This window comes from Panthera uncia, chromosome F2 (genome assembly GCF_023721935.1).
Source record: "Panthera uncia isolate 11264 chromosome F2, Puncia_PCG_1.0, whole genome shotgun sequence".
NCBI lineage: Eukaryota > Metazoa > Chordata > Mammalia > Carnivora > Felidae > Panthera > Panthera uncia.
In genome coordinates, this window is record NC_064812.1 from 39,050,354 (window position 1) to 39,076,104 (window position 25,751).

The following is a 25,751-nucleotide window of genomic DNA, read 5'->3' on the forward strand; positions in this document are numbered from 1 at the left end:
CATCCAGGGAGCTTTGTTTTGGGTTAAAGAGAAAACAAACTGCATCCTTGAGAGAAATCTTTGACTGAAACATAAAATACTGTAAAGCTGATGTAAAAATTATTTTTAGAACCAATCTAAATTTCTAAGGCTGATTAGAGTACAGTCAGAAGTTATTACCGTATTTTCTTCTCACAAAATTATACCATTATCTCATCTGCGATACACATTTTTATTACATTTTGTAGCTGCTTCTTGCTTCACTTAAAAAAAAATTGTAGCAGCAGTTGCTTTCCATGGCTTTAATCACTAAGCCACCGCAAACGACTGCCTTATACCAGATTCACTATCTGCCACGTCATAATCTGTGTTGGTAAAACCTGGGCCCTTTTGAATCAGCAGAGGGAGCCAACTTCAGTTTTGACTTCTCCCTGCGGTTTAAGAATTAGCTGACTTCTAAAAGTTCAAATGTAGAGGCGACTATTTGAAGGCCATTTATTCGTTCCTAGGATTGACAATGTGGGCCTAGAGGTAAGACGCTAACGAATTCAATAACCAGTATCAGGTTTTACGTCAACAATGGAGTGGGGCGCGATTAAAGCTAGTACCACGGATTGCGGTTATGAAAGCAGTTTAATTTGCTGTTAATTCTCTGCACAAAATGTTCTGGTGTACGTCAGGGTTTTGACATTTTAATCTTGGGTTTTGAAAGAACTGACAAGATTGCAAAGAAAAAACAGAAGGAAGGGGCAATGGCTGAGGAGTGTTTCGTCCCTGGGACAGTCGCGAGAGGCAAACAGACAAAAAAAAAAAAAAAAAAAAAAAAAAGGAAGGTGGTTTGAAGCGTGGGGTGGGCACAGGAGGAGGAGGGGGAGGAGGAGAAGGAGGAGGAGCTGTTCTTTTTATCTAAAAGGAACAAAAAGGGAAGTAGTGGTAAAAAGGGGGAGAAATGGTGTGTCTGGTGAACCTAATCAGAGGAATTCTCAAGCAAAGAGTAGTTTGGGGCCTGTGGTAGGAAGAAAGGAAATAGGAACAGCGTAAGAGGAGCCCTTTTTAGCCCACTTGGAAGGCTGGAAGGGGCCCTGGAAGAGAAAGCAGCGGTAGCTGCTGCTTCTGAAGTCATTGTGAGCTAGAAAGGAGGGCCCTGACCAGGACAAGCTGGAATTAAGGGTGGTTATAAAGAAAACTGTCGAAAAAAGCTCTGGTAAGAGGAGAGATGGACTCAATTTGAAAAAAGAAAAAAGGGAAATTATTTTATTTAAAAAATTTTTTTAATGTTTATTCATTTTTTGAGAGAGAGAGAGTGAGAGAGAGAGCTAGTGAGCATGAGTGGGGGAGGGTCCGAGAGAGAGGGAGACACTGAATCTGAAGCAGGCTCCAGGCTCTGAGCTGTCAGCACAGAGCCTCATGTGGGGCTTGAACTCACAAACTGTGAGATCATGACCTGGCGGAAGTGGGATGCTTAACCAACTGAGCCACCCAGGCGCCCCAAAAGGGAAATTATTAGAGAGTTACATTGTAGAATCTATTTTAATTTAATTTAATTTAATTTAATTTAATTTAATTTATTTCAGGGAGGAACATTTTTAATTACCATTTCAAATTCTTTAATGGTTGTTAATTTGTATTTTCTTCAGCCTATTTTGGCATTATATATGTATATATATATTTAATTTTATTTTTTATTTTTTAAAATTTACATCCAAATTAGTTAGCATATAGTGAAACAATGATTTCAGGAGTAGATTCCTTAATGCCCCTTACCCATTTAGCCCATCCCCCCCTCCCACAACCCCTCCAGCAACCCTCTGTTTGTTTTCCATATTTATGAGTCTCTTCCGTTTTGTCCCCCTCCCTGTTTTTATATTATTTTTGTTTCCCTTCCCTTATGTTCATGTGTTTTGTCTCTTAAAGTCCTCATATGAGTGAAGTCAGATGATTTTTGTCTTTCTCTGACTGACTAATTTCACTTAGCATAATACCCTCCAGTTCCATCCACGTAGTTGCGAATGGCAAGATTTCACTCTTTTTGATTGCCGTGTAATACTCCATTGTACATATATACCACATTTTCTTTATCCAATCATCCATCGATGGACATTTGGGCTCTTTCCATCTTTTGGCTGTTGGTTGATAGTGCTGCTCTAAACATGGGGGTGCATGTGTCCCTTTGAAACAGCACACCTGTATCCCATGGATAAATGCCTAGTGGTGCAATGGCTGGGTCATAGGATAGTTCTATTTTTAGTTTTTTGAGGAACCTCCATACTGTTTTCCAGAGTGGCCGCACCAGCTTGCGTTGTAGAATCTATTTTAAGACAATTATTTTTTTGTTACTAAATTTAAAAATTTAAAAATCTTTTAGGTTTTTTAGAAATCTGTTATGGAAGGCTGTCATCTGAGGTCTCTTCTATTTGAGCGTATAGGGCCACCATCAAAAATTTTCCCCCAAGCGATAAAGAGCTTTAATTAAAATATCGCCTGTAAGTTCACCACCCAGATATAAGTAACATTTTGATACTTACCCTTCTGGAAAATGCATGTGTCCACCTACAGATAGAATGGATATGTAATCAGGCAGTGGGATCACACTGTATGTAATCATGGTAGCAAGCACTTGCCAGGAGCTTAGGATATGCTGGGCCATGTTCTCAGGGCTTTCCCTGTAATACTGCATTGAATCCTCACAAAACCCCAGTAAGGTAGTACTTTCATTCCCACTTTAGAAATGAAGCCCAGAGAGGTTAAGAAACTTGCTCAAGATCACACAGCTAATAGTTGGGGTGTGATTCCAGACCATTTGATTCTGGATGTGTTTCTAACCCTTATAGCCATCTTTCATGTTAGTGCTCTGCAGTCTGCTTTCTTTTCACTTAAAAATAATGTATAAGGGACATCTTTTCATGTCAATATAGATCTTCACCATTAATATCACATGTATGTACTCAATCCTCTTCTGATGGGCATATGGGTTGTTTCACGTTTTTTTGCTACTGTGTACATACATCTTTGTTCATTTACTTTTTGAAATAATATACTTCTAAAAACGGGATTTTTTTTGTGGGGGAGGGCATTGTGAACTCATTGTGAACTCATTTTGAGAAAGATTCTCAATGAGCATTCTACCAGCAGCGGGCTCTGAAGGCTTGACAGCTAATCTTGGAGTTGGACTCCCAAGCCAGAGGTTCCCTAGTGCCACCTAGTGGTACTATCTCTAAATTGTAGTAGCAGCATTTTGAGATCATTCAAGAATGAACACTCCAGGAAGGATTTTGAGCAAAATGTTGTTCAGTTTTCACTATTGTAAATAATACTGTAATTATCCAAGTTACTCATATTTGAGATCACTGTTTTAGTGAATAGAGTCATTAACAATTATTTACATTGTCACAAGGTATAAACATATTTTTTTTTTTGTCTATCATAGAATTTCACTTATATCTTGAATCAAAAAAAAAAAAAAAAAAAACCCAAACAGAACAAAACAAAATCCCAGACTTACAGATACAGGGAATAGTGATTGCCAGAGAGTAGGGGAGTTTGGGGGGTGCAAAATGGGTGAAGGGTATCAAGAAATATGAACTTCCGGTTTTAAAATAAGTCATGGGGGTGGGGGGGGAGATGCCTGGGTGGCTCAGTCAGTTAAGCGTCTGACTCTTGATTTCAGCTCAGGTCATGATCTCATGGTCATGGGATTGAGCTCCGAGTTGGGCTCTGTGTTGAGCCATTGAACTGAGCTTGGAGCCTGGTTCAGATTTTCTCTCTCTCCCTCTGCTTCTCTGTGCCTTGTGCTCTGTCTTTCTCAAAATAAATAAATAAGCATTAAAAAAAAAAAGAAAACTTACTGTAAGAGAGGGGAGAAGTAATCAGGCAGGTGATTCAGTGGGGCTAGCCAGGGGCTCCTGGCCAGAAAAACAAGGTTCAATCAATATATCCCTATGGTCATCCCCTAGCCAACCCTTTGGTTTCCTCGTGTAGAAAACATCAGGAGTGTCTCTAGGGGCTTTTGCAGCTCCAATCATCTGGGAGTTTGGAATCCTGATATCTCTATGCGGCAGGGCCAGGGTAAGTGTCATCTCGAACCACGAACCACGGAGAGGCAGATGTGTGAGAAAGGAGACACCAGCAGAGAAAGGGAGAGGCGGGGCTGGCTGAAGGGGACCCGTGAAGTGACAGGTGGCCCCAATGCACGCAGAAGGGCCAGAGCTTTGGTTAGTGTTCTGTTTTCACCGTCCTGAACATTTTCAATAAGCTTTGAACAAGGGTTCTCACATTTTCACTCTGCACTGGGTCCCACAAATTATTAGGTGGTCCTGGGTAGGGAACAGAATGGAGGTGGGAGGACAGCAGAGATGTGGCACGGATGGAAGAAAGTGCAGGGTATGCAGAGAAGGGGGCCCGGTCCCTCTCCTGCCCCGTGCTGTTGGGCCCCCCAAGCCCACACCAAATGCTCCCCCCATTACCTGAATCCTGGGGTCCCCGTCAGCTTCCTTCGCATAGCCCACAGACCCCAAGTAGACAAACTTTCTGGTGTTTACTGTTCACAGACAAGTATTGTGTCAGGAACCCTCTTTTAATTTTTTTTTTAATGTTTACTTATTTTTGAGAGAGAGAGAGAGAGAGACAGAGTGCGAGCAGGGGAGGGGCAGAGAGAGAGGGAGACACAGAATCTGAAGCAGGCTCCAGGCTCTGAGCTGTCAGCACACAGTCCGACACGGGGCTCGAATCCACGAGTCGTGAGATCATGACCTGAGCTGAAGTCAGATGCCCACCCGACTGAGCCACCCAGGTGCCCCAGGAGCCCTCTTTTAGGCTAGTTTTTTTTTTCCCTGTGAATTTGGCAGAACTTTCACCTTAATACACAGTATTTTCAGGCGCTGGCTCGTGTTTGCAGAGGCCTGCAGAATAACAGGGTTAGAGAACATCTGTCCAGTGTGTGCACCGTGGGTGAGGGCCGTGAGTGGCCACCCTCACCCTGCTCAGGCATTCCTTTGTCTTCACAGGCACAAAACAGCCACGAGAATCTAAAGACATTCTTTGAAGAGTTTGTGGCAGCTCATCCTTTGCAGAGGCCGCAGAGGTCAGGCAACAGGAGTCTAGAAGTGAAAGTTGGCCTAGAAAGAAATCCAACATAATCACTAAGTGTAAGCAGTTGTCTTTAACAGAATCCTGGACGATGAACTCACACAGCTGAGTTGACAGATTACCTGTTGGCATTAGACAGAATCGAGGGCTAAGTTACCAGGAGGGAATTTAATACATATTTATCCATCTTAAACAACATGCCAGGCGCTGTGATAGGCGCTTTAAATATATTATTTCATCTAATGTTCACAACACCCCAGGGTGGTTAAGCCCAGTTATTGGTCTCAGTTTGCAGACGAGGAAACTCAAATACAGAGAATAAAAATACGTCTTAGGTCTCTGTAGTGGAATCAATAGGCAGAGAGGTTTGTGAGGGTGGTGAAGGTGGTCCTTAAGGGAATATGGGGATGACTGATGTCCCATGTAGTCATTCCTAGATGTAAACAAAATGACTTATTTGAGTCTTCAAGGTCCTCCTCTGTCCACTGAGTTTCCTCCAACACTAAATGTCTGGAGTTGGGGGCTCGGGGCTTAGACTTCTCAGTCTTCTTATCTTAGATTTCTTAGATTCCCCCCTTGCCCCCATCTTAGACTTCTCATCTCTAAAGGACCAGTCAGAGCGACATGGTCTATAACAGCAGAGTTGTTTATTACACCTTTGTTGTCACTAACCTCTAACTGAAATGTAGTATTTCCTTCAATTATGAACATAGGCAGTGAACCACAGTTTGCAGGATCCTTGTTTGCAGGATCTGAGACTTCCTTCTTTTTTTTTTTTTTTAATGTTGTTATTTTTGAGAGAGAGAGAGCGAGAAAAAAGAAAGAAAGAAAGAAACAGAAAAAGAGAGAGAGAATGAGCAGAAGAGGGGGAGAAAGAGAGGGAGATACAGAATCTGAAGCAGGCTCCAGGCTCTGAGCTGTCAGCACAGAGCCCAACGTGGGGCCCGAACTCACAGACCACAAGATCATGACCTGAACGGAAGTTGGATGCTTAACCGACTGAGCCACCCAGGCGCCCCAGGATCTGCAACTTTCTTGTCAGCAGAAATCACGTATATTTTCATTTTACATTATGGGAGTTGTAGAGATTTCTGAATATCACTTACTCCCTTCACTGCTTTGAAATTATAGTAGTTATGAGACCCATGGCTAGATCTTGTTACTGAATGCATAGTACTACATCACAAACTTCTGAGCATTTTATTCTTGTGGTAAAGATAAATAGCACAGAAGTTGCCATTTGAACCATTTTGAAGTGTACAATTCAGTGGCATTAATTACATTGATGGTTGTACAACCATCCCCAGGTTTGAACTATATTTTGATAGCTGTATTTTAATGTAATGGGTTTCCCCTTGTTTATATTATATTAAAAGCATTAGTCTCAGAACGGGTTATATGCTTCATCAGACTTCTAAAGGGCTCTGGGACCCATAAAGATTAAGAAGTCCTTATTTATAAAGTCTTTCCAGTTTTAACATTCTGTGATTACATGATTCTAAACCAATCAAGCTTTCTTTTAACAAATGGGGATTATAATATTTCTCTGCTCGAGACCTAACCTTGGAGATGGCCACTTGACAAGCTTTGGGTTCAGTGTTGTGGAATACGGAAGGCAGGCGCTGAGTGTCCTTCAGCGTGGCATTGACGTTCTTGGCAAGACTTTGGCATGTCGAAGGCTCCCTGGAGACCCAGGACCTGGGATCACGCAGCACAGGCCCTCTCTCTGAGAGCCGCCTGTGAATGCCACGGTCAGGAAGGGGACAGTGCTTCACTCCTGGGGCTCAGAATCAGGCCAGGGACCCAGAGACCAGGAGGAGGTCTGCTCCCCCCCGGGGGCACGCTCAGGATGGACCCCGTTAGCTGGCTGGTAGGACTCATCTACCAAGCGGTATCAGACATTTGGTATAGTTGGGAAAGTATCCATTCATTCACTTTATTCATTTGTTTAGCCATGTAACACATTTTTACTGAGTGCCTACTCATGTGTCAGGATTACTTCAATGAAAAAAAAGGACAGAAGTTTTGCCCTCGTGGAGCTCACATTCTAGAGGAGGGAAGGCACAGGCAATAACCAACATTTAAAAGTGCATCAGGGGCAACTGGGTGGCTCAGTCGATTGAACGTCCGACTTCGGCTCACATCAAGACCTCGCGGTTCATGAGTTTGAGCCCCCTTTCGGCTCGCTGCTGTCAGCCTGTCAGCACAGCATGGAGCCCGCTTTGGATCCTCTGCCCCCCTCTCCTGCCCCTCCCCTGCTTGTGCTCTCCCCAAAATAAATAAACATAAAGAAATAAAATAGCATATAGTAATGATACATTTTGGGAAATGATACAGGGCTCTGGGAGGTGGGCTGGGTTGTAATAGCTGCTACGATGTCCAGGGAGGGTGTTACTGAGAAGGTGACATTTGATTAAAGCCTTGAATGAGGTTGGGAGAGTGAGAGCGCAGACATTTGAGGCCAGATATACCAGGCAAAGGGAGCAGTGCAAAGGTCCTGAGGCAGGAGCACACAAGACATGTTTAAGAAACACCAAGGAGGCCAGTGTGGCTGGAGCTGAGACATGAGGTAGAGACGACAGACTGGTTATAGGAGTCAGCTCCTAGAGGGTCCTTCAGAGCACTGGGTTTTTATCTTAGGAAAGATCAGAAGCTGTTAGAGGGTTTCGAGTAGCTAAGGAAAATATCTGCTTTCAGTTTTTGCAGGATCAGCAGGAGGACAAGGTCTGAAAGTGCAGAGACCAGTAGAAGGCTGTTGCACTCATTCAGGAGAGGTGATGGTAGCTCAGACCGGGATGGTGATGGTGGCAGGGGCAAGAAATGGTCAGATTCTGCATATGTTTGAAGGTCAAGCAGACGGGATTTGCTAATAGATGGGATGTGAGGTGTGCTAGGAAGACAGGAACCGAGGATGATGTCAAGGTTTTTGACTTGAGCAACGTGAAAGATGGGGGCAGTTATTTTGTGGGTGTCTACTTTATGGCCGGCCAGAGTTAAACCTCAGGGAGACAACAGTGAGTGGAGCACAGTCCCTGCCTTCAAGCAGCTGATAGTCCAGAGGGTGGGGTGAGGAAGGCGGAAAACAGGCAGCCATCGTACACCTTCATAAGCTTTGTACCATCTCAACGGCTTCCAGGGTGTCCTTACGACTCTTGTCCTCATCTGTCTAAGTAGATACTAATAGTCCTTATAATGGGTTTCTATACTGAATAAATAAAATAAAGCATGCAAAGCACTTAGCACAGCGCCTGGGACATAATAAATGCTAGCCAACATTCAGCACCATCACACATTAGCAATCTCTGGCATAGATTTTATTTGGTGCCTAAAGGGCAACTATATTTCCTAATTATAATTTTTTGGTTGGCATTTTATCGGTTGAACAGTTAAACTTCTTGCCCGTCGATGGATGTCTATATGGTAAAACAGGAGCAGCTTCTGAAATGAGAACTGATTTATGTTTTCATTGGGATTCAAGTAAATGTGGGGTATGGAAGGGCAGTGGAAAAAACATGCAATTCATATTATCAGTTGAAAATGAATGCATGCCACACAGTATTCCTTTCATCTGTTGTGCTTTGAGCTTTCTGCTGGTATTTCGAAGGGTTCAAATTTCTGGATTTGATAGCTTAGGGAATTATCTGTTGATCTCTTTGGCAAAGAGGTGTGGGAGTTTATAAATATTAGTTTAGATAAATATAGCTTATTATGGACATTCGATTGTTCTATTACCATCTTTGAAAGACATAGTTGTGTACAGCCAGATATGATCTCCCTACAGCCTGGCTACTCTTCACAGGGCTAACGAGGAAATAAGGGAGGGGAAAGAGGAAGAATTTTTTTTGCCAGAGGCCCAGAGCTGCAAAGCTCCTCATTTCTTACTTCTATAAACCAAAATATCAGCCAACAAATACAGCACCTGGCACGTTTTGTTTGCACATAGTCTGCACTTACTTACATGAGTGACTGAGTGAGTCTGAGGGCTGAGTCAGGCAGGGGCAGATAGAAATACGCTCTACAGAAAAATAATGGCACTTATCGTTCAGCGCAGGATGCTTTTTTCCCCAAGTTCTATCACTGACATTACACCCTGCCATCCTGACACCTATGTAGTGAGCGGCCAGATGGGTGTCCTCAACTGCATTTTACAGAAGACACAGCTGAAACCCAATCACCTGCCCAAGGTCAAACTCTGAGAAGGTGGTGAGTTCCCGAATCCTCGTGGGATGTGCTGCCACCAGCATGAGCTGCTTTATGAAATCGACATACCGACACTCAGATTCTGAGGTTCCAACTCAAATGAGATGGGCTCACAAAGCACAAGATGGCCTCCCATATGAGATCAGGTGTGGCCCAAATCTCTTCCCACTAGAAGCCTCTGGTCCCTCTCACTCCAGGCGCAGGGTCTCAGCCTCTCTGCCTCGCCTAAGACCAGATGCCACTCTGGGAAGTAGGGATGAGGGCTCTCAGGGTCTGAGTTCCCGGCCTCATCATCAAGTCGCTGTGCTGTCGGCACTGCCCTCACCCTGGTGGCCCCATGTTTGAGGGCAGGTTTCTGTCCTAGGTAACCCAGTCTTGGGACGCGTTTTAGCAACTGGGTTCATCTCTCGTTAGTTACTCACCTTCTTTGTGGCTGGTCCGTGTTCCCGGTAGATCGATCTGTCTGGATTTTGGGGTTTTCTGTTTCTCAGGTCCTTGCCTTCACTGCGGCTGCTCAGAATCCCTTCTCCAGCATCTATGCATGCCTCACACCTGCTCCACAAAGGTAAAATGCCCTTGGTACTAACCATCATTCTGCCACCGCGCTGGACTTTGTGTCTCAGCCCCCTTCTTAGCACAGAGTTCCCATGGTCTTGGGAAATCCTCCCTGCCTGTCCTGGAGCAGGCCTGTTCTGTCTGGCCCTCCGATCACTCCTAGCACAGAGCAACCTGGGCTCAAGTAAGTGCAGCCAAGGTCAGTCTCCAGCTCCCTGCTGAGCCACATAAGGAGAAATGTGGGCCCCCATGTACACTTAGCCAATGACCTCCCATATTTGGAATAGTCCCCTAACATGGCTGTATATGAAGTCTTGTGTCATTCGATGGCCTGCCATTGTCAACTCTCATAAACTTGTCCCGTGGGAGACTTGACAGGGAGGGCCTGGGAACAGTGGGCTGATTGGAAATGACGATCATTATTGTATAACATGGAGCCATAAAACAGTCTGTCTTCATTAAAAAATTTGCTATTTTGCCCGCCATGGATTTTTGACATTAATTTTGATTTTTAAAATTTTGCATTAAAGTTTTATTTATGTCGGTTAATGAGGGTTTTTTGGCACCCGTCTAAACTTTGTGTTTTAGGCAGGTGCCTCAGTTTCTTCATCCTCCCCCCAGCCCTGTCCATCACTTGCAGCCGGTCCTCTCTTCCCTGTGGTCCTTTATCACCATAAAAGCCAAATGCACCTCCTCCCCTCCCCTTGCACCTCTGCTGTCTTGTTTTCTCTGTCTTGCTCTGCACCTGCTCACCTCTGGGTCCTCCCACATTCGTCCTCCTTCCCGGTACACACACCACAGCATTTATTTCATCGTTTGCAAACTCCTCAACATCTCACATGTATTCAGACTCACTTTTTTCAGTCCTGGTCCTCATGAGAATCTGACTCAATGCCCTGAGACGCCACGTCTGCAATCCTCACAGCCTCCCACCCCAGGAGCACTGCTGGAGGAGGGGCAGGAAGACTGCTGGCTTCCTTCCGGCTCCCCTCTGCCATTCCTTGGTTGCCCATTCCCTGTTCTCACGTAAGAGGACATTTGCCGTCGAGGCTCACTCAGGTATCCACGAGGACCTCCCTCTCCTTCTCGGAGTCTCCCGCTGGTAAGCTGGAGCCTGCCCACCTCCCTCACTAAAGACTGAAGTGGAGCTGACTCTCCCCACTAAAGAAGAATCCTACCACAATCTAGGATATTCTGTTGTCTTGTAGCTTTCTTGTCCCAACCTTGGCCTTGCTCTTGAACTTCCCCTTGACTTTCACTTCTAGTCCTTTATAGTTACCTGCTTCATGGGCCACATCTTCAATTGTTTGTCACTGGAAACAACTAGCAGATGTAGCCTTAATTTGCGACCGGTTCACCCCAAACATTGGTCATTTTCTCTTTCCCACGGACTTACTCTTTCTTGGACTCCTCCACCTCCTCTCCGCTTCTCTGATCCTGCTCACCTTCTTCCAGCCTTTCAACCCTTTAGGCTCTTCATCCCCTATTGGCCATTTCGTGCCTCTTCACCTGAACTGCTCTGTCAACTCCTCTGCCCACAGACCCCTCCATCTCTCGGCCATATAATTCAAACCCTAACCTGATCTGTCTCCTGTCTTCCTAAAGACTTCTTGTTGGAAATTGTTGGAGAAAGACACAAAATGGTACTGCCTCTTGATCCAGCATCAGCTTGCTCCTCTGCTGGGACCCCCTCCCCATAGTATAATAATGGCCCCCTGTTGCAAGGGGGGGCGTATTCAAGTAGACTCAGAGGGTTGGTACATTGTACCTTTGCCACCATTTGCAAGCCTCATCCTCAGTGGTTCCAGTGGTGACTTTCTTTTCCTCTGGGTTCTCTATATTCTATGGTAACTAGCATCTAGAAAATTCCTCAGATGGATCTTGGGACCAAAACATCACTTTGAACCTCATAAATCTTAAGTCCAAGAAACCAAAAATTTCATAAATCTTAAACCTCTCAGCTGGGAGTATACCTATGTAGACACCAATTAAAAAGGAGACTAGAGGGGCTCCTGGGTGGTTCAGTCAATTAAGTGTCTGACTTCAGCTCAAGTCACAATCTTACGGTTGTTCATGGGTTTGAGCCCTATATTGGGCTCTGTGCTGACAGCTCAGAGCCTGGATGGAGCCTGCTTTGGATTCTGTGTGTCCCTCTCTCTCTGCTCCTGCCCCACTCATGCTCTGTCTCTCTCTCTCTCTCTCTCAAAAATAAAATAAACATTAAATTTTTTTTTCAAGGAGACGAGAACACATTTTGGGCTAAAAGGGAATGTTAGACATCATTAAGGAGTGAATTACACCACAAAGCTACCATCCAAAGGAAAAACCAGGCCAACTTTGAAATAACTACTGATTGAGACCCATGTCCCCTGATCTGAGGGTCTGGTGTAAGTCCTACTATTTCCCACCAGGGTAGCCCCACCTTCACATTGTCTGCTAACCAGATAGCTAGGAGAGTTGCCCTAGGACCCCCCACAGCAAGAGGCCAGGGGACTCTCAGTCTTGGCTTGAGAAGCGTTTGGAAGATGAGGCAGAAACTCGGGAGATCTACAGGTGTTGGTTTGCAATCTCAGGAGCTTCTCAGGGGTAATCTGGAACCAACCCCTGTATGTGGAGTTCAGGGAGAGACTGAAGAAAGAGGCAGGCCACACCAGATTGGTAGGTGGCAGATTTAATAAGCAAAAGAACTTATATACAAGGCTTGTCTCAGATGCCATACGGTGAGTACATCTGTGTATCTGCCTGCCAGAATCTTAAAGATTTATATAGAGGACTTAAATGGGTTCAGTCACATATACTGTACAGACGGTCTGAACAACAAGTCATTATCTCAAGGCTATGTCTTTAGGGCAGCTTCTAGGAGTGGAAGGGCAAGTGGAATGCACATTCCAAGGACAGGGGGAGGGGTGGGGAACTCTGATCGCCAGGGTCCAGATCCTGGGTAAACTGGTGGTCACATCCTCTTGAAGACCTCCCCCAACAACAGGTGCCAGTGAAGGCAGAGGTGAGTCTGAAGCAGCCAGGGAGTCTCAGCCAGCTCTGACAGAGCAGAGAGCCAGCCTAGGGGTGAGTCTATTTGCAGAAGTAGGAATTAGCAATATGCTGGTAAACTAGTTCTCAGGAGGGAAAGAAAAAGCCCAATTCATAGTGTTTGCTGATTTCTGTGCTGTAAATACTCCTACTCTGGTTGATTGCAAGCTATCAACATGATGTTACTGAACACAGAGCTGAGAAAAGACATATATGGGGTGCCTGGGGTGGCTCAGTCGGTTGGGTGCCCGACTTTGGCTCAGGTCATGATCTTGTAGTTCATGGCTCTGAACTACAGCACTGGGCTCTGTGCTGACAGCTCAGAGCCTGGAGCCTGCTTTGGATTCTGTGTCTCCCTCTCTCCCTCTCTCTCTCCCCGCCCCCCCCCCCCCCCCCCAGCTCATGCTCTGTCTCCCTCTCAAAAATGAATAAACATTAAAAAAATTTTTTAAAAACACTAAAAAAAAAAAAAAAAAAGAAAAGCTACATATGCTCGGTTCTCGATAGCCATTATGAGCTGGCTCTAGAACACTGTTATCATTAGTGGAAGCAGTGACAAGAGGGACAAGGGACCATGACCCTGATCACCACAAAGGCTAGAGAGAATCCAGAACCAAGAAAAAGGATCCGGATGCTGTTTTCACACCCTCTTTCCCTGTCTCTGAAGTAACATTCTCCATAGAAGGCCTACATTTCTCTGCATATCTGAGTTAAACTAATAGTAGGTTTGGGGCCATCCAACATATGGCATAAAACCTAAGCTCACGTATGTGACATTTGGGGCTAACTGATCTGCTCCTGCCTGTTTCCAGACTCGTTTCTTATTTTTTGCTATATGTGCTTTTTTTTTTTTTTGTCTGTCTAACTTCTATGTATTTTTAAAGACTTAACTCAGACGTCAAAAAGCCTTCTCTGAATTCTTTAGAATTCAGTGCTGTCTAGTAGGATGTTGTACAACAGTGGAAGTATTCTGGATTTGCACTGTCTCACATGGTAGCCATTTGCCGCATATGGCTTTTGCCACTAAGGAACTGAATTTTAAATTTTAGTTAACTTTAATGAATTTAAATTTGAGTAGCCACATGTGGTTTAATGGCTACCATATTGGGTAGCACAGCTCTATATTGATGTGGGTGCCTCTTTTCATGTTCATAAAATACATTTTGTGTTGCTCTCACTTTGCATTTACCTTATTATGTCACATTTGTTGTTTTTCTTTGCTTGTCTCTCCTCACCAGATGTTGCCCTCATTGAGGGAAAGGAATGTGCTTACAACGCAGCAGACCCTCAATGTCGTTGAACGTGTGAATACTGCTGGATTTTTCCGACACCGGTATCTGCCTCTTAGACTTTTCCCTGTAGGCTCGGCTGCCTGAATGGACCTTTATCTGCAGGCCACCAACTAGACTTGACGTTCTTCTAGACTTACTTCATTCCACTTGAATTTCCACCCCCGTAATTGGCTTTCCTGGAAGAGCAGCTCACTTTTCACTTCTGTACTCTACCTAGATTGGCATCTAAGGCTTTACCTGGACCATGACTTAAGGTAGCCGTCTTTCCATCTCCGGACTGATATGTTGGTTTCCTTTTCTTCTGATTCATGCTTTTATATGCTGGCCCTTATAGTTATATCCCCTGACTTTATGTACATATAGCCATATTTTAACCTATATCAAAAGTGTACCTACATTTGGCCTGAGGCTTGCCCTCTCTCAATCATTTCCAGCCTGCCACTTCTGAAGAATTGGGTTTGCTTCACTGGTTTATGAGACATACACATTTTCTTTTATGATCATCATTACTCTCTCCATATATGCCCTTCCAAGAGGTTCCTCCAGGCCCTTTAAAACTTGATCCTATAATTACCGTAAGCCTCTCTTGTACCCTGGTCATTTTGCCTAACTATAAGATTTAAAATAAGCCAGGTAATTAGCTGAGTGGAAATTAATATGTATTGTTCACTCTTTGTTTAAAAAAAGTAAAAATGTCTAATAAATATCCAAACTGAATATTAAATAACATTTTATGTAAGTGGTCATATAATTTTCTTCTTTATCCTGTTCATGGGATGAATTACACTGATTTTCAAGTATAAATCAGTATTATATTCTTGGAATAAACCCAGCTTGGACATGATGGATCATCCTCTTATAGCTAAACTTGGTTGATAATATTTTGTTTTGGATTTTGGTATTTATGTTCATAAGAGAGATTGGTCTGCACCTTTCCCTTCTGCTACTATCGTTGTCTATTTTTGGTGTTATGGTCATGAAGGTCTGATGAAGTACAATTGGAGTATAAATACTCCAGCTCTCTTGAAATTTGGGTGATAGACAGGAGGTATTGCAGATTTCCCCTGTGGACTCAGGCTTTGGATAATCCCAGTGGCAAAAAAAAAAACCCCACAAAAAACAAAAAATAAAAAACAAAAAAAACCACACACAACCAAAAACCAGCTCTTTTTTGTCTGCCTTCCCTTCCTTGTCTCACTTCCCCACTACCCTACCAATGTTTCCTCTAATCATCCCTTACACTCAAATCATTCTCTTGGAATCTGCTTCTGAGAGGAACATAAACTAAGGATTGTGGGCTCTCAATTCCCGACTGTTTTGGTAGCTTCTGAATGCCTTCAAAAAGATGTGTGGTGAATTCTACCCAACTTTTCTAGTTGTTCTTGGTGACAGAGTTGGTTGAGTATAATCTAGTCCATAGTGGCTGAAAACAGAAACACTTAATGATATTGTATTTACACATCATATATCTGTCATAAAAAAGAAAATGCCCTATGGGCATTTTGGTAACTTTCCTAATAGTAGAGTTCAGTCTTTGATATCTATGAGTTCTGATTTAAAGTAACCCTGGTAACATAGACACTTTTTTTTTAAGTTTATTTATTTATTTTGAGAGAGAGAGAGAGAGAGAGAGAGAGAGAGAGAATGCACATGAGGGAGGGGCAGAGAGAGAGAGAGAGAGAGGGAAAAAGAATCCCAAGCTGGTTTGAGTCTCAATCTCATGAACTGTGAGATCATGACCTGAGCCGAAATCAAGAGTCAGATGTTTAACTGACTGAGCTGCCCAGGCGCCCCAACATAGCCACCCTTAATGTTTATTATTTACTCTGAAGGCTTATCTTGGAGTCAGATCCCTCCTGAGGAAGGTTCACGCTTCTGGGACTCAGGCCAGTTTGGGGTTCCTCTACTTCTCCATCACCTGTGTTCTCCTCTGTATGTGGCATTACCCTGGTAATTAAAGGTAAGCCTCAGTTTATCCTTCTAGCTTCCTTATTGCCTTGGAAATTCGCTGTGCCTCCTGATTCCCCTACATCTCTTCAAAGCAGAAAAAGACACAGTAGACAATGAACCTCATGTTCACTATGACAACAACATTTTGTTCTCCTGAACAACAAGAATTCAATTTCCACTTTACTTTCAAAGAGGGAAACATTTCTGTTCTCAGCCACTACTGCATCTTGAGCTTCTTACATACTGCTAAATTTCAGTATGAGAGCATTTCACTCATTGTTTGAGTTGTCCCCCCTAATCTACAACTTCTATAGGTAGCACTTCTTAAGAGGGACACATACCTTTTCCCAGAATACATTTCTAAACAACTTTGAAACAATGTTTAGCATTTAAGAAGCAGAACGTTCTCCTATTGTTTTTCCTCATCTGTTTCCCATTCTTTTCCCTGTAGCTCAAAAGCCATTAGGTGGGGTTGAGCAGCTCAGTGATCTTGTTGGGAGCGGGGAGATGTCAGTGACCCAAGGCCGGGCGGGGGGTCAGAGCCCAAACAAGTTCAGGTGGATGCGCCTGCAGGGAGACAGGCCAGCTTGATTCACTTTTTTCCTCACAATTCGCAGTCAATCCAGTAGCGTTCTCACCTTCCCCTCTAAAATAGATTCTAAATCTGACCACCTTTCATGCTCTCCAATGTTGCAACCTTGGTCCAAGACCCCTAGACTATTGTAACAGCCTCTCCACTCCTTTTCTGGCCTTCACTCTTTGTCTACATAGCAGCCAGAACATAAGTTAGAAAATATCACTCATCTACTTCCCATCACAACCAGAACAAAACCTGTGCTCTGTTATGACCTACAAGGGCCCACAAAATTGGGCCCTTAACATGCTCTTGGGCCACACCTCTTCATTCCCTCTTGTTCACGTGGCCTATATTAGTGTTCTATTGCTGCCGTAACAAATTACCACAAGCTTTCGCGGCCCAAACCATACACATCTATTTTCCTACGGGTTTGGAGGTCAGAAGTCTTAAAGTCATGGTGTGGGCGGGGCTGTGTTCTTGGTGGAAGCTCCAGAAGAACAGTGTAGGTTAGAAATAGCAGTAGGAGGAACAGAAGATGGAGCCGTCTGTAGACATTGACTCTTGTGTCTGGCCCAGTGCTTTGCACATAGTAGGTGTTCAATAAGATAAATTGGATCAAGGAATAGACACGTTAGAAAGACTCTTGGGTGACACTGAAGTGTCCGTTGAGGTTAAGATATTGAGTTAGATGGTGTTACGGGCAGGGAACAGTATCCTATCTGGTGACTGCTTATAGCTGCTAAATGCATGGTGTTTAGCCTACTTGCTGAGAGATGGCAGGGTAGTTTATCCTGAGGCACAGGCAGGGCAGAAGCTCCAATCATCTGGATGAGACCTTCTAGTCCATACTACAACCTGAATGCTCCTCTTTGACCACTATGGATGCCAAGAAGTTGAAGCCTGGCCACACCTGAACTCTAAGCATATTATAGAGCAAACAAGAATTGTTTAAGTCATGATATGATCTGAGAATAAATTCAACAATATGACCTCATTCCAAACGGGATCAGTTTTTATTTTTAATGTATTTATAGAATCAAGGTTTGGACTTCCAAGGGAATGTGAGAAAGGGATCGAGGTCAATAAAGGGGGTGAGAAAATAGCTCAAAATGAGCCCTGGGACATTCCATTTAAAAAGAAATGTGTTTGTGGCCAGCCAGAAAGTGATCATAATGGTTGTAAATAGGCAATAGTCATAAGAGAAAGATTTAAGTAACTTTTCATTACTTGGCAGTGTTTTAAATTTGGCTGTATCTGACACTAACAGGGGAGGGAGAAAAGCCAGCCCATCATCCTAAAACTAAATTAAAACTGCTCTTGAGGCATCTGTAGATTTCAATCTTGGTGAATAATTGGTTTTTGTTTCAGTTCATGCAAGTCAGCAGGCAGGGTGAGAAAAGCACTGACCTGCAACAAAGCATTAGCCTTCCAAGCAGCGGGCCTTGGTTTCAATAAGTGCAGTTTAGAAAAAAACCCTACAAACCTTCTGCATGTAAACTGAACGGTGTTTTACAACTTCGACCTACAGGAAACTCCACCCGTATACATTTGGCAGGTGTTCAAGGATACTGGCAGCTCAGGGTCTTGACTTACAGCGAAGGACAGCGTGATAGTACCTCCTAAGAGAGCGATCTATAGGACACTAGTGCCTGTTATTTTCTTTAACTCTCATCTAATTGATCTCAATGTTTTTGGGCTCTGCCACTTATTTCAACATTAAATTATAGGTTTTTAAAACTAGACCATTATGCCTGGCCATCCAGCAGTTTCCTATTACTCACCTGCCACTGCTCCGGCAAGTTGTCTGAGGAAATGTAACAAGATCACCGGGGTGACCCCTTTCCAAGGCTAATTATTCCAGCACACTCTGTATCGCATTGTTATTTTTAACTTACTAACATTAGCTTTTGTCTTCCTAAGGAGACGAGTCCACTCGATTTCCTTAACTGTCAAAAACGCAGGTTGCAGTTGTATTTTTTTCTGATTTCCTGGGAAACTGTAACCCTCATGTCCAGCTCCATCTTCCCGCTTCTCTTTGATTTTCTCACGGAGCAGGGGTTAAATCTGATCACTATAAGGTGGCATTGCAAGAGCAGGCTGGACACATTTTCAAGTGAAGGCTGTTGGGAAGAGGGGCTCGCATCCGGGAGGGCAGCAGCTCTTAACACGGCTGTTTTGCCCTGACCCCTCTCCAATCTGTTCTCAATCCAGTGGCCAGGCGATTCTGTTAAGACCTCAGTGGGTCACATCAGTCCTCCATCCCAAACCCTACCAGATCTATTTTCTCTTCCGGGAATGCTCTTTCCCCAGATATCCTTATCATTTGCTCTCTCACGTCCTTCATGTATGTACTCGGTGAGGCCACCCTTAACCGTCCTATTTTAAATCACAAGCTCCTCCTCCAGTCCCCAACCGGAACTCCCTCTTCCCTGTTCCTGTGCTACTTTTCTCCATAGCACGCATCACCCTCTATCTTACTATGCGCATTTCTTGTTCATTTTTTCACGTCTGTTTTTCCCTAGTAAACCTAAACTCCAAGATGGTAAGACACGTTGTGCATTTTGTTTATGGCTGTATTCGTACAGCTTAGAAGAGTGCCTTGAATCAATTAGTAAGCATGTTGTCTAACTAGGGGCTCATTTCACGAAGCCTATTGATGTTTTCTTTTTTTTCTTTTTTCTTTTCCTACTGATGTTTTCTAACGTCATCCCTTAATATTGCTTCCAGTCTCCCTTGTCCAATGGTGTGCTGGTGAAATCCTTCCGCAAATAGAAACCATAAATACCCATAACCACCGCAGAAAAGAAACACAGAAAGATGCAATGGGTTCCTAATGTATGTTTCCATTTTCAAACACTTGAAAAATAGGTCATTCATGGTTCTTTCCCATATAATTAAGAACTCCATTAGCACCATTAGCAAGTTATTAGCAGTGACTTGGCATTAAGTATGTGTGTCATAATCTTTCCCTAAATAAAGAAAATAACTTTCATAGTTCTGAAAGATGTCTCCGATGGAATTGGCTCAACTTCATTTTATTTTTTGCAGAAGTGATTTCTCTGCACTACAGAGCAAGTTTTTGACTCGTTCAATATTTGTTAAGCACCCTTTATATTCCAAGAAACCATAGCATGCACTGTGCTGTAGTTATTTCATTTATTAACTTCTATTGGCGGTCTTGAATTGGGGTGCTTGGTTTCCACTGAGCAAGGCCATTTGGTAAACAAGTTAATTGTGTTCCCTTTTAAGAATCCCCAGGAGGGTACACCACAGTTCAGTTTCCTGGGGGAACATCTGGTTCTTTGGTAAGTTCCAAACTTGGTCTCAAAAGTCTGTCTCACTTCCATCAAATTCCCGAAGCAAGCAGCAGCCAGGATTCCCAGAGCAGCTTTTGCTGTTCTATGCGAATCTCGGTTTTTGTGGGGAATTAACATATGGAGTAACAATACTCTTTCGTAGCAGTTTATTCATTACTCTTTCAGGGACCGGTGGGTTCTGGTTGTGGTTTGCACTTCCTTCTTAAACATAATCAACATGTATCTTCTGATTTAACTTTCATTCATTCATTCATTCATTCATTCTTGTATAGTGGTTACGCCTGTGGATCTTGGTTAGAAAATATCAAGTTCAGTACATTAAAAACATAAATAAATAAAAAGTTCAGTACATTAAAAACATAACTCTCATATAGAATGAACATGTGTCACACATTTAATTAACCCATGAATGAGGGAACTAGCAGGATGGTAAACCCGATTCAAAGGATTACAGTTGAGACTGAAGTATTCATAGTCACTGAAAGAAAGGATGCCAGAATAAGATTGCTGCTTTAGCTGGGAACTGGCTAAATGCCTAGACGACAATGGAGCTGTCACCTTTGGAGTTACCTTTTCTGCTAGAGAGAAACTCCCTCGCATTGCTGCAGGTCAAGGATCATTTGAGTCACTCTCAGCTTTGTACAAGTTAGCATACACCCTCACAAAGTTGTGGAAGAGCCTATTCAATAGTGAAGAGTGAGTCATTAAGGTAAACCCCCTGGAGGACAAGATAACTCTGGAGTGAGTCTGTATTGTTCCAGTATGACACTGGAAAGGCGGCCAGCCGTCTTTTCATCTGCTTCCAAGCTTTGGATATTTTTGTCTTAACACTTGTTAGGTTGCCTGGAGTCAAACTCTGTTTCCCGCACTCGCTAGCTGTGACCTTGGCCAAGGTATTTAACTTCTCCAAGCCTCGGTTTCCTCATCTGTAAGGTAGAGATAACAATAGTTTCCACCACATTGGATTATTATGAGGTGTCAAGGAGCTGACCTGTGTGAGGAGAATAGAATGGAATAGAATCTCCTGGCATACAGTAAGTGCTCCACAAGGCTTGGCAACTTTTATTTATGCTGGCATTAGGCTGAACGGTGGGTGATCAGGGGAAAGGCTGGTGTCCTCCATGTTCTGGCCCTGTTGGGGAGTGCTGAGACTCGAAGGCTACCACAGGTTGGGTTGTAGTGGTTAGAGAGAGCTCATGTCATTGAGGAGTCGTGGCGAGCTCTCACATCCAGCCTGTGGTCAGAGTAGCTATTGGCAATCCAGAGCAGAGCCTGGGTGGAGGCAGAGATGGGGACCCACGTGCAAGAAACGAGGTGGAACAGAGAACGGGAAGGGAGAGCTGAGGGTCTGGTGTCACTCGCAGGTGGGGCTGCTGAGCCAGTAGACATTTGAGTCTTGCTTTCCCTCTTTCCTTTCTTCCTTTCTTTCCCCAACTGTTGGAGTCTGCATACAAGTACCAGGTACTCTTCTCGTATTTCTCTACTCTTCAAAGTTGAATATGATATAGTCCCTACACTTAGGGAGTTCACAGACTGGTGGAGGAACCAAGTGTGACCAATCAGTTTGGAGTGTGTACAAAGTGCGGTGTATCAGATGAGAGATATGTCTGCAGAAGGAAGGCTTTTTGCTCCCTCAAGGTTTGTGCCGGCAGCTAACTGGTCTGAGATGGACCGCAGAAGGGTGACACTGGAGCTTATGAGCACATTAGGAGAGCAATAGTGACTAGTTATGGGTTGAATTGTGTAACCCGATATATATATATTGAAGTTCTAACCCTCAGAACCTCAGAATGACCTTATTTGGAAATAGGGTCATTGCAGATGCAATTAGTTAAGATGAGCTCATGCTGGAGTAGGGTGAGCCGGTGTCCTTATAAGAAGAGGGGAATTTGGACATGGACATGCATTCAGGGAAGCTGATGTGAAGACACACAGGAAGACGGGCATGTGAAGATGGAGGCAGAGATAGGAGTTATGGTGTCACAGGCCAATGAGTGCCAGGGGCTGCCAGAAGCTGGAGGAAGTGGGGAGGGATCATCCCCTGGAGGCTTTGGTGGCAACGTGGCCCTGCTGACACTTTGATTTCTAACTTCTAACCTCCAGAACTGTGAGAGAATACATTTCTGTTATTCTAGGCCAACCAGATTGTGGTACTTTGTGACATCAGCCCTAGGCAACTAGATAGCTTTTTTAGGAGGTGATGTTATTTATAGCTGTCTTACAATTTTGCATGAAAAAAATCATAGAAGAGGGAAACGTTGGTATAAGACTTATAAAGCAGAGCTGACATGGCTCATTTCTGGAATGCTCTGGCCAAGAAGATGGTCCATCCGTCCAAAATGATGAAGAACACGGGGGTAACATTCACTGAAGGCTTGTGGTCACTTGAACACCTTCTGTGAATTAGGTATTATTATCTCCATGTTACAGAGGGGGAAGCTGAGATATGGCCCAAAATCACAGTGAGTACTTTAGCAGGACTGGGATTGACAACGAGGAAGTCTGGCTCCAGAGCTTGTGTTCTTAACTGTGACAGTGCTGGAGTCCTCCCCTTGGACCTCAGGGGAGGGGAAGGGACATACAATGGCCAGCAGTTCCTCTCCTGTCCGCTGCCCTCATGCTCTCTTTTCTCAGCTACTGCCCTCAAACAATCACCTTGCAAATTGCTCCCTAGTGCTACCTTTTCTTTTCTGTTTTTAAAAACTGATTTTAAAAAAAGTTGGGATGAAATTCACAAAACATGAAATTAACCACTTTATTTTATTTTTATCTTTTATTTGAGAGACAGAGAGAGAGAGAGAGAATTTTAAGCAGTCTGCATGCTCAGCATAGGGCTCAACTTGGGGATTGATCCCAAGACTCTGGGATCATGACCTGAGCTGAAATCAAGAATCTGATGCTCAACTGACTGAGCTACCCAGGTGCCCCCAAATTAACCATTTTAAGGTGAACAACTCAGTGGCACTTAATAAATTCATAATACTATGCAGCCACTACTTCTAGTTCCAAAACATATCGTTCTCCCAAAATAAAACTCTGCAGTCACCCCCTCTCCTCTCCCTCGACCCCAGGCAGCCACCAGTTGGCCACCAACTGGCAGCCACCAGTTGACCTACTCTGACATTTCACATCAATGGCATCCTACAATATGAGGCCTTTTGTGTCTGGTTTCTTTCAACGATAATGCTGTTTTCAAGGCTCATCCAGCATGTATCAGTTCTTTACGCCTTTCGATGGCTGAATAATATTCCATTGTATGTATATACTGTAATTTGTTTATCCATTTATCTGCTGATGGACTTTTTTTTAAAACCTCTGGCTAATGTGAATAGAGCTGCTGTGAACACGAATGCACAAGTGCTCATTTGAGTATCTCTTTTCAGTTTTTTTGGGTATTCCTAGGTGTGGAATTTCTGGGTCATATATTACTTCTTTTTTCTTTCTGTCTTTTTTTTGGGGGGGGGGTCATATATTATTTCTGTGTTTAACTTTTTGACCTGGTGTCTCTTCTTTTTTTTTTTTTTTTATTTTTTATTTTTTAAAATTTACATCCAAATTATCATATAGTGCAACAATGATTTCAGGAGTAGATTCCTTAGTGCCCCTTACCCATTTAGCCCATTCCCCTTCCCACACCCCCTCCAGTAACCCTCAGTTTGCTCTCCATATTTATGAGTCTCTTCTGTTTTGTCCCGCTCCCTGTTTTTATATTATTTTTGTTTCCCTTCCCTTATGTTCATGTGTTTTGTCTCTTAAAGTCTTCATATGAGTGAGGTCAGATGATATTTGTCTTTCTCTGACTGACTAATTTCACTTAGCATAATACCCTCCAGTTCCATCTACGTAGTTGCAAATGGCAAGATTTCATTCTTTTTGATTGCCAAGTAATACTCCGTTGTGTGTGTGTGTGTGTGTGTGTGTGTGTGTATATATATACACCACATTTTCTTTATCTATTCGTCCATCAATGGACATTTGGGCTCTTTCCATCCTTTGGCTATTGTTGATAGTGCTGCTGGAAACGGGGGTGCGTGTGTCCCTTTGAAACAGCACACCTGTATCCCTTGGGTAAATGCCTAGTAGTGCAATTGATGGGTCGTAGGGTAGTTCTAGTTTTAGTTTTTTGAGGAACCTCCATACTGTTTTCCAGAGTGGCTGCCCCAGCTTGCATTCCCATTCTGGTTACTGGAGGGGTTGTGGGAGGGGGATGGGCTAAGTGGGTAAGGGGCATTAAGGAATCTACTCCTGAAATCATTGTTGCACTATATGCTAACTAATTTGGATGTAAATTAAAAAAAAAAAATAAAAGAAAATAAAAGAAAAATAAAAGAATTGAAAAAGAAAAAAAGAGAAAAAAGAAAATTGAATAGATGGAACTGCTAACAGATTGAAATGGACTGAAATTACTTCGTTTTCTCCTAGATGTTAGACTATGAAATGCTTTATAGTCCATAAACTAAGTAGGTGGTGAGACTTGCGTTCTTGAAGAGCGAGGTTGGCCCAGTTGGGAGGGGCTCAGTGTAACGGCTCCATTCTCCACTAGATGGCGCTGCTAGCCTACTGGGGTGGAGGGTTTGGCGTTTGTCGGTGCATATGCGCATGCACGGGGTTGGTGAAAATGGCGCCACGCAACTACCCAGTGTGTTCTCCCCGGTCAGCAATCGCGCACCCGTCCTCTGTCTTCAGCTCTCGTCCACTCCCCGCTTTTTCACTCTCCGTGACCAGGCCCCAGGCAGTACCTCTCTCCCGGGTTTTGTCTCAGATGCGGCTGTTTTCCCCGGCCCCTTACTTCCAAAAGACTGCGGCTTTGACCCGTTCCGCCCCTCTGCGGGAGGGTCTCACTGAGCAATGGCTGAATGCCGGCTGCACCCAGGAACGCTTGCTGGACCCTGCTGCTGCCGGTGCCCTGAGACTGCGGCCAGGTGCCAGCTGCCCCAGAAAAAGTTCACGAGATAGTGTAGCAGCAGCTTTTCAGGGATTATGGAAAATCACAACACACATCTGGCACCAGGCTTCACCCTTAAGGACCTTGCCCCAGCACCAGCAAATGTGGCCGCCTTCTGGGGTCTGCTGGGACCAGATGGATTCAACAGTTTCTACCAAATGTCCTTCCAGCAGTGGAACCGCTTTTCCCCGTGTGGCCCGAGAACCTCCCGGACCCCACTCTGCTCCTGGGGATTCGCCCTTCCTACCAGAGCACTGCCAGGTATGGAGCTGCGGAGTTGCAGACTTAGTGCTCCCCTTGTTTACGGTCTTAATGGAATTTAAACCCTCTCCTTTCTCCTTTCTCCCTTTTTAGTTTAGTCCCTGTGGCTGTTTCCAATATTCCACTTTCTCTCCAGCTGCTTTTGGAGAGGGATGCTTTTCCCATATTCCACCCCCCCCCCCGCCCCTCCATCCTCTGTCCACCTGCAAAAGCACCTCCCTTCCCTGGGCTTCTTGCTCCCCAAGTTCACCTCTCCACGTACCTAGGGAATTCTGTGGTTCAGGTTGTGCAGATTGTTGTGTTAATCCTCCAATCAGTTTTCTAGGCGTGTAGGATGGTTTAGTGTTGGTCTGGCTGTATTTCATGGATGTGAGACACACAAAAAACTTCCATGCTGTTCCTCCATCTGGGCTCCTCCCAACCTGGTGTCTCTTCTTGATTCTCATTCTTCAATGTTGATTCCTCTTCACCAAGCCCTGCTTGGGGTGTGGGGAAGCTGAAAAGTCTGAAATAGGCCAAGGAGTAGGGTCAGAATCAAGGAAAGCCTGGGACCATGCCCA

At 44.0% G+C, this 25,751-nt stretch overlaps 1 long non-coding RNA gene across 2 annotated transcripts; it reads left to right on the forward strand.

Annotated features, from left to right (window-relative positions):
* Positions 1–292: 292 nt before the first annotated feature.
* Positions 293–15,599, forward strand: LOC125924510 (uncharacterized). 2 transcript variants are annotated; one of them, XR_007458443.1, is made up of 3 exons: positions 293–510; positions 4,983–5,123; positions 7,058–8,134. It is a non-coding gene; the product is annotated as an uncharacterized LOC125924510 (long non-coding RNA). The 2 variants fall into 2 exon arrangements; XR_007458442.1 differs by lacking the exon at positions 7,058–8,134 and adding an exon at positions 14,088–15,599 and having other exon boundaries at positions 294–510.
* Positions 15,600–25,751: the final 10,152 nt, after the last annotated feature.